The 8,983-nt window shown below is 38.8% G+C and overlaps 1 long non-coding RNA gene across 1 annotated transcript; it reads right to left on the bottom strand.

The window, feature by feature from the left end:
* Positions 1 to 544: 544 nt before the first annotated feature.
* Positions 545 to 1,167, bottom strand: LOC140008148 (uncharacterized). The gene is made up of 2 exons (XR_011815551.1): positions 987 to 1,167; positions 545 to 832 (listed from the first exon to the last, which is right to left on the bottom strand). It is a non-coding gene; the product is annotated as an uncharacterized lncRNA (long non-coding RNA).
* Positions 1,168 to 8,983: the final 7,816 nt, after the last annotated feature.

Genomic DNA, 8,983 nt, shown 5'->3' with positions numbered 1-8,983 from the left:
TGTAACTTTTCATAAGTACTGTTGTTATAATTAATGTAAAAGTATGATGATTAGTCATACTCCTATTATTAATGTAAAAATATTTTAGAAAAAGGGAATTTCGCCAATTCGGTCCTTAAACATTTTCACTTAAATCAATTTCGTCTTTAATGAAATATTTTAACCAATTTAGTCCTTGAACTAGTTTTTTACTTCCAATGTAGGACTTTTCACTGCATTTTACTCAATTTCTATGGACCAACAGGGTATAATTGTCACATTGATTTAATCTTCTGCAATTAGCTGACAAAACAGATTAGAGATCATCACATAAAGGTATATTTATCACCGGAGCCACACCCTTTTCCTTTTTCATTTATTCCTCCTTCCCAACTCCGAAGAGGACATCACATAATCCTGTCTGTCTCTGTCTTTTTCTCATCATACAAGGGGGAATAGTCAGCCACCGCACACAGCGGCATCGCCAAAAGATGAACGGAAAGCAAAGAACATATTCCAAACCCCACTCCCAGCCAATTCAAAGCAACAATGAATATACAAAGACTACAACGGCCAAGGACCTCATGGCAGCTTCATATATCATCCAGGAATGGGCAATCCAATTGCTAATTTGCTAGTTGGAGATGTTAAAGACAAGAAGTCCAAATCTAAACACAAACGAGCCACATCGGGTAATCAGTATAATTTCTTTTCATGCTCTCTTGCATATAAACTACTATATTGAGATTATACAGATTATAAATAAATTAGTTGATCCAAGGGTGTGGCTTCAAGTCAGACCTCAAGTAGTTGATCCATCTCAATCTGCAACTCTTCCCACATCTAAGTAGTCCTTCAAGCGATCAAAATGGACACAAAAAAGGTATTAATTCCATACTCAAGGGCAGGCCTTGTTGCTGATATGATAATAATGGAGAACTCAAATAACTATAACTTGGTGAAATTGTTTGTGAACGAAGATAGCAGTATCATGTACACAGGGGTACCTGCGTTCTTTGGTAGTGACCTCCAGGAACCTTCTCCGTTGGCTTGAATGTACTTGGTCAAGATTTCATCTCTTCAGCCGTCCACCTCCCTCTCTTTATGCCCACTTTCTCACAGCAAGGGGCTCTTCCCATTATTCTTCAGGTTTCAGATCAGATTAGAGATGCTCAGCTGCCGTTCTAATTGCTCTTTTCTGAAATTTTTTTTGTAGAAAAATGAGTTTTCAAACGGGGCCTGCGTTTTAAAGGAGGAGATGGAAGAGCCTCGCAACAAACTTTGTCGCCTAGCGTAGCTGGTTGACTTTCAAAAACTTTTTATGCATGTTTTTATTGTACACTCTCAAGTCTCAAAAGTTGAGGTACTGGATTTATCAATGTATAGAGTACAGACCTTTCTGTTCCATTTCTGTGCATTCTGTGAGGACCCGCAAATTTCTTATATTTTTCCTCAAAAATACCTTTTATTTGAAATTATGATTTACTAAAGCCCTACTACCCCATTTGTTCCACAATAAGAATAAATAAACCTAGAAAGTAGGGTTTCACTTTTGGTTTCAAGATTGGAGCAAAATTAGGGTTTTCGTGTTTTTCCGCCGGATGAATTTTTGGTATAGAGCAAGGATCAAATTTGGTGGTTAAAAGTGACTTTTAAGTGCGAAATAAAATGTGATTAGGGGCAATGATATAAGGTTAGTGAATAGGAAGTAAAAACCCTAGTACGTGTGTTTTTAAGAAAAACGGCGCGAACCGACGGGTCCCGTGCACTACCGATTGAACGCACCACTTGACCACCACTTTCTTACCATACAAGCTTATTGATACTTGAGCAAAATATCCTCTTATTTTCAGCTAGGTTTGACCGAATTCTAAGGCTAGAATAACAAGGAAAAGAAAGAGAAAAATGAAATGTGGTGGTGGCGACAAGTGTCGCCACCTAAGGATTTCTTGACCAAGAGTTAGTCTTTCTTCTTATCTCCAAATTTTGCACCTTTCCTCTTCATTTTTTCTGTGCTTGGCCGAACAAGAGAGGGAGAGAGAGAGCAAGAAAGAGAGCCATCCTACATCTTGATTTCCATCTACAAAGTAAGAAAACAAAGAAAATAAACCGATTAAACTCACCTTTGAGTGTTTAGTTAGTGAAGTGTTGGTGAGATTTTGAAAGGGAAAGCTAGGGTTTCACTTGGTTGACACTAATCAAGGTAAGGATGCTGATTTCTCTAATTCTTACTTTGAATCTTGTGTAAATTAGCTTAGCAACTCAAGTTGGTGATGAATAACGGTTGTAGCATGTCTTGGGGGTTGTTTTCTTGTGGACATATGAGTTAGGGTTTGGGGGGAATTGCTGCCAAACTTGATGTATGATTGATATATGTTGTATATAAGATTATATAAGGAGTTTTGGTAGTGTTGGAAGTAAGAAATCAAGAAAGGTTGCACTGAAATCAACAAATTCCAGATTTCTGGAAAAATTTTCCCCTTTCTGTCCGGTTTTGTAGCCTCATGTTAGAGGCCGAATTGGCCTTAGGTCAAAACATGAAAGTTGTAGAGAATGGTATTTTATAACTGCCCACAAAATTCAGCTCAATCGGAGCAACGCAGCTTGTGAAAAGATGAAAATACCCTTGCTGATCTAGGTCACTTTCCAGAGTTCCGCGTGGACAGTTTAGTCCTTTTGGTTGAGTTTATTCACTATAATCCGTTTGGATTTAGCCTTTCACCAAAACATGAAAGTTTCAGTGTCCTGTCTTAGATTTGTAACTGTAGACACCAAATTTTGATTTTATTTTTTTATTAGTTTTATTAATATTTATTTTAGTTTGGTTTTACTAATCTCATTTTTAGATATTTTAGCATTAAAAAAAAAGAAAGAAAAAAAAGAAAAGCGTTCAAAAAATATGTTTTAGTTGTTTCAGATTTAGTTTCATTATTTAAAAATGAAAAAAAATGATGAAAAATTGAAAAATGAAAAAAAGGAAAAAGAAGAAAAGAAAAAGAGGAAAATCTTAGCTTTTTATCTTTTGGTTATTAATTTTGTACATTTTATTTAAGTTTAAGCTTGTTTGAATTATTCTTATTTTTATTGTGATTTAAATTAAGTGTTAAAAAAAAAAGAAGGGAAAAGCTGTTTTCGTGCATGAGAGCCATCGGATGGCCAAGGAAAGAGCATGGGGTTTGGGGTGGTTGCTAACCATTCAGATAAGGGCTAAGAGGGAGGCTCGGTGATATAAAAGGAAAAAACAGCCGCAAGGGAAAGATATAGCCGAGAGCCGCAAGAGGGGAGAGAGATAGAAAGTGACGGCTAGAGAAAAGGCTGAGGGAGTGATGGCTAGAATCTGGAATAGGGGAGGAACGGCAAAACAAAAAGGAAAAGACTGGGTCTTTGGGGGCTGAGGAGAGAAAACAGCGGCTGGGGTTTTGAGAGCTAAGGAGAGAGAATTTTTGACGACTAAGGAACCAGAAACCAGAAAGAGAGAGAGCCGAGAGTGGACGAGAGCTTGAAGGCCGAGAAAAAAGAGGTTCTTGAACAGCAAAAAGGAAAAACCAAAAAAAGGCAGAGAAAGGGGGGAACTTTGGTAAGAAGGGGGGATGACGGCGGAATAGCTGAAAGAAAAACAGAGAGGAGGGCAGCGGGGATTGAACAAGAGAAAATCTGGGCAAGAGAGGGAGAACAGGGCGAAGGGCAGTAAGGAAAAAGCTAAGAAGAAAAACAAAAAGAGCGACGCCAAGAGCAAAGGGGAGTTTCGTCAAAGGGGGGCAGCGGAAGAAAATCAGAAACCAGAGGGAGGAAGCTTAGGGTAGAGAAGGAAACAAAAGGGGAAAGTTTCGGGGGGGGGGGATAAAAGGAGCTTGGCGAGAGAAAAAAGACAAAAGGGAAGATTGGAGTAGCGGCTAGGGTCTGAAAAATAGGGTAGTAACCGGCAAGAAAAGAAGAGGGAGGGAAATCAGGAAGAGCGGCGAGCATAAGAGGAAAAGCTTCGAGAGGAGAACCGTGGGTTTAGAAAAGGAAATCTAGAAAAAGAAAAACGTATTGCGGCCGCAGCATCAGAGGAGACCGCTAAGTTGGTGAATGATGCTAGTGTTACTGTGGAACCCGACTGGCCTTGCTTCTTTGCCAAAGTCTGCAACAAGAGTAACATCAAGGACCATATCGTCGACATCAGCTTTGGTGGTGGAGCTGCCTTTCCTGTTGCTGTTTTCTTTCTACGGCCGTGACACTTGTTGCTGAAGATACAGGTTTAAAAGCAGTGGAACTGGTAACTTTCCACCTTTTTCCTTCTATTGTTCATTTCTATCGCTAAATGGAACCCAACTTCAGTTTACTGCAAGTTTCGTTCTTTGCTGCAATTTTGTATTGTTCTCATTTGCTTGGGCCTGGATCATCTTGCTTGGGGTAGTTAGGGGTAGGCATCCATGTTTAAGCTATGTTAGGATTTGTGTTTACAGATGTGTGTGAGTTTGTTTGATGAATGATGAAGTCTTGCCCAATGTTCTCGGCATTTCATCCATACTAGTATGAAACTGTAAAATTTGCAGCAGAGCAAAGGCTGCTGCTTCTGTTTTGCTGTTTTCTTCCTTGTAACTGCTTACCAAAGTTTCGGCCATCCGTTTTTGCTGGTTGGGTTTGCACGTTTTGGGTTTTGGAGTGCTGGTTGAGAGGAATGGGGTAAAGGGGGGTCAGGTTTGCATGTTTGGGGGGGCTGAAAGGCTTGAATCATGTTGAATACTTGCTGATAAGCCATATCAAAACGAATTGCAGGTTGCTAAATCATCTCTTCATATGAACATCTTGTCCAGAATTTTTGCATCAGTTGTTTTTATGTTCTTTGTTCGTTTGGATGTGCAGCCATGTTTGATTGGAATAACTTCAAAGCTGTTGTGTGCGTCTTCTTTTGTTGAAATTGCAGACCTTTGTACATGAAAATTATGCTGCAGAATCATGCTGAAGGTTTCATCAGTTGCCGAAGCCTTCAGTCGCAGCAATCTTCTTCCTTCTTTTGTTGTTTGGTTTTCCTTCCACCCTTGATGATCAGCTGCCTTTCTTGATTCAATCATGTATTGAAGCCGCATGTTTAGTCGATGTTGGATAAGTAGAATTCTGGTTTCTTAGTGAGTTAGCGTGCATGAGGAAATGAAAAGAAGATTGCGGCTGGATTGTTTCAGAATAGGAAGGTTCTTCTACGTAGTCTTGCATACATGTTTCAAAGAAAAATTGCATTTTGACCCCTTGGCTTCTAACTAATGCTGCTATGACCCAATCAATTGAATAATTTCATCAATTTGGTCCTTGGTAGTTTTAATTTTTGCAACTTCATTGCTTGTTTGATTCAATTAGCCACCTTGCTTTGTTTAAATTGCTTTTTATTCATAATTTTGGAGGATAAATAAGTGATTTCACTCCATTTAGGGCATCAACTCAAGGGAGGTATAATTTCTTTTATCCTTTTTTGTCTCTCCTATGTGATCCAACGTGCTAAGTGAGAATTGCATGTCTAATTTGCTTTCTTTAGCTCCTTTATTTCATTTACTCTTACTTTTTATTGAGTTATTCTTTTAATGGGGTATGTGTACACCTCTTGGCTTGTAATAGATAGGGCCTGGAGAGCACTTGATGAAGACCTATTGAAGACATGTGCCTAGCTAGCAAATGTAATAGGTTCATTAGCTTGATTGCTTGCTTTTGTTGCCATGTGTTATTTGCTTTATTAGGCTCTTGAATCTAGTCGAGCATGCTAAGTGTTACGTGCTACGTGTTCATGAGTGTTTGCCATGTCTACTTGGTTTCTATAGTCGTAAATGAATGTGATGGATGAATGTACGTCTCCACACTAGTCCAATGCTAGTTGTGGCTCATTATTCCGTTAGGAATTCATAGAAAGGGCTAGTCCAACGCTAGACCCAATAGGCCGTCCCCCTTTCATTAGTGCATACTTGCATGTTCACTACATTTCATGCATTTTTCTTAGTTTTTATCATTTGGCATGCTCCTCAAACCCCTTTTCCCCTCATTTTAGGTTTTTGCATCTCATGCTAGTTATAGGGTACATTTGCCTGAGTGTCCCCTTTCGATAAGGGAAACGAGCGAGTGTGGCTCCAAAATAGCCTTAGCACGCTAGTTCTCCTTTCTAATCAAAGGGAAAATTAAAGTCACAAAGTTAGGAGTCCCCGTACCCGTTTTGCTTGCATTCCTCTAGGGTTCATGCATTTCATTTATTCGCTATCCTATACACTTCTATTTTATATTCTATCCCTTTTTCCACATTCTCACTTCACACTACTTTTGGACGGTTTCACTTAACTACTCACACTTTATACCATATCACTCGCACACATGCACGTTATGTTATTTTCACATCATCATTCTTTACTCACCTTACCTTGTAAATACATTTGCACACCTCCACTTACATACTACTATTTTTATTACTTTTCTCACTTCACACAAACTCACATTTCACATGGCATGCATTCCATTCATTTTTACGTCATTTAGGATTATGTGTGACCTCTCCAAAGGATCATTATTGGGCTTCACAATTAATGTGATTGGCACCACTCAACTTTTGAAGAGAAATTTCTCCCATGTCCCCCTAGGTCTCGGTTTTTGCATTCATATAGTCATATCCAACATGCGATACATACTTTGGGTAGAAAAATTAGGAAAAGTTGGGGCTAAATCACGCAACTAGCTTTGGCTAGGGTAAGGGAGTGCCTTAGGCGTTGCCTTTGCCTTTTCCCTTATCAAATGTGACCCCCGATCCCTTTCTTTGGTTACGAAGACCTAAAAGTTCTTAAAAAAGGGTTTATTTACTTTTTTCATTCAAAAAATCATTTTTTGGGTGACTTGGTACACCCTAACTCTATACCAAGTGGCGACTCCATTTTTCATACAAAAAACCCTTTTGAACTTTATTTGACCAAACCGTCGCATTTCACAATCCCACGGTCTTTTCTTTTCACTTTCACACGCATTCACATTTCACACACTACTACTTCCACACTCATTTCAAAAAGTGGGGCGCGACAACTTGGCGACTCCACTGGGGATATCCTAAGTGGGTCCAAGCATTTGATTTAGCCATTCTTTTCCTTTTTCTACCCCTTTTATGCATTGCATCTTGGATATTAGGGTTGCATTTTCCCTTTTTAGGACTCTTTGCCTCACTCGCGTCTCAAATTACTCCCTCGCTCACGAATGTATGATGGGTTGATTGGATGTATGTTTACTTGTTTATCTCGCGCTTGCATTGCATTTGGGTGGGGGACATCACCCTAGAGCCTCGCGTTGGTTCTTGATCCCTCCCCTCCAAACGAGCACTAGCATACGTGCATACGCTTTATTTTTTCACCCCTCATTTATTTTTCTTTTAGTGGCTTGTCACGCCACTCCACCCTATTAGGATTTTAGGCGACCCACTTGGACATGTGATCGTGACACGACGTGTGCGTAGCATGATCCGAGGGGTCACTCAATCTTCCGCTTTAAACTTTGGGTTAATAGCCTTTAGTTTTTAGTCGAAAGTTGAGAATTTCTTTAGATTCACCTGGACATGTAGCCGTGACACGACCTGTGCGTAGCAATGTCTGGGGAATCGCTCGAGCCACCGACGAGGAACCTTGGGAGTGATGACTTTTGGTTTCCAAGTCTGAAGGCTCGGGGACCTGAGTTTATCGAGTCTAGATGCATTAGTGAGCCAAACCTCATGCATCCATTTTAGAATTGCCTAGGGTAGAGTCGACCTTACCCTAAATTAGGAACACTATTCACGAGGGGAGAGGTCCTACCCCTCTTTCCTTATTTCTTTGTTATTTTTATATCATCTAATTGTCCAACGTGTTATGTGATTATGTGTTGAACTAACGTTTCCTTGTTTCTTATCTTTTGCATTCACAAACGTCAGGAAATAAGAGGTCTGACATGACTTTCTTTTAGAAGCATACCCGTGTAGTTAGGATATTGCACGTTTAAGAAGTTGTGGTATATTTCGTTCATAAATTAATAATGTCATATCATTTTAGGCTTACCCTGGCAAATAAAGGGTCCTTTAGGTCATGTTTCATTTAAAATCACATATTTACATTGCTGGCATCATGCATAAACCCTAGAAGGGAATGCCATTTAGGGGATCCCGTGTTAGAAATAAACCACCTTGTGTCTCGGATAGTTAATCCAAAAAGACTTGCACGTTTACATTTCGTACCATCCAAAGGGGTAGTGCACAAGGTAAGGTAGGATCCGATCGTCTTCATAAGAGCGATTTTTGGAATATGAGCGTCTAATAATCAATTTTTGGCCATTTTATCAAAATTGGTAAAATTCCCTTGCGTAAAAGGACATTAATTTGAAGAAAATTCACAAATGATTCTTCCTATTGAGACGATAAATAAATTGAGGCCAAAATTTGATTTTTAGAAGGCTCATAGGCTAAATGCATTGTAATAAATTTTTGAAACTACCAGTGGATAGATTGATTTTTTAATAAACTCCCAATTCCATTCAATCCATTGAACCATTTCATTCATCAATTTCATCCAACCCATTTTATCAATTTGTTCATTTTTAGGGCAATCTAGTCGATTTTTGAATAAATCACCAATTTCATTCAATTCATTTGATTAGTTAGGGCAATTTTGTCGATTTTTGATAAATCATCAATTTCGTCCGATTCATTTGACCAGTTTACCCTTTTAGGGCGATCTGGTCAATTTTGAATAAATTCTCGATTTCATTCAATTCATTTGATCAATTTCATTTTTTAGGATGATCCGGTCCATTTTGAATAAAATTCTCAATTTCATTCGATCAACTTCCTTTTTTAGGATGATTCGGTCAATTTTGAGTAAATTTCACTCCATTCATTTGACCCGTTTCCCTTTTTAGGGTAATTCGGTCGATTTTAAATAAATTGTCAATTTCATTCCATCCATTTGACCAATTAGGGTTTCAATGAAGAAATTTAAATTGAAAAACCTAGTCGATTTTGAGAAAACCGTCCATTGCA

This window comes from Coffea arabica, chromosome 6c (genome assembly GCF_036785885.1).
Source record: "Coffea arabica cultivar ET-39 chromosome 6c, Coffea Arabica ET-39 HiFi, whole genome shotgun sequence".
Taxonomy (NCBI): Eukaryota; Viridiplantae; Streptophyta; class Magnoliopsida; order Gentianales; family Rubiaceae; genus Coffea; species Coffea arabica.
This window is presented reverse-complemented; position numbering and strand designations above follow the sequence as displayed.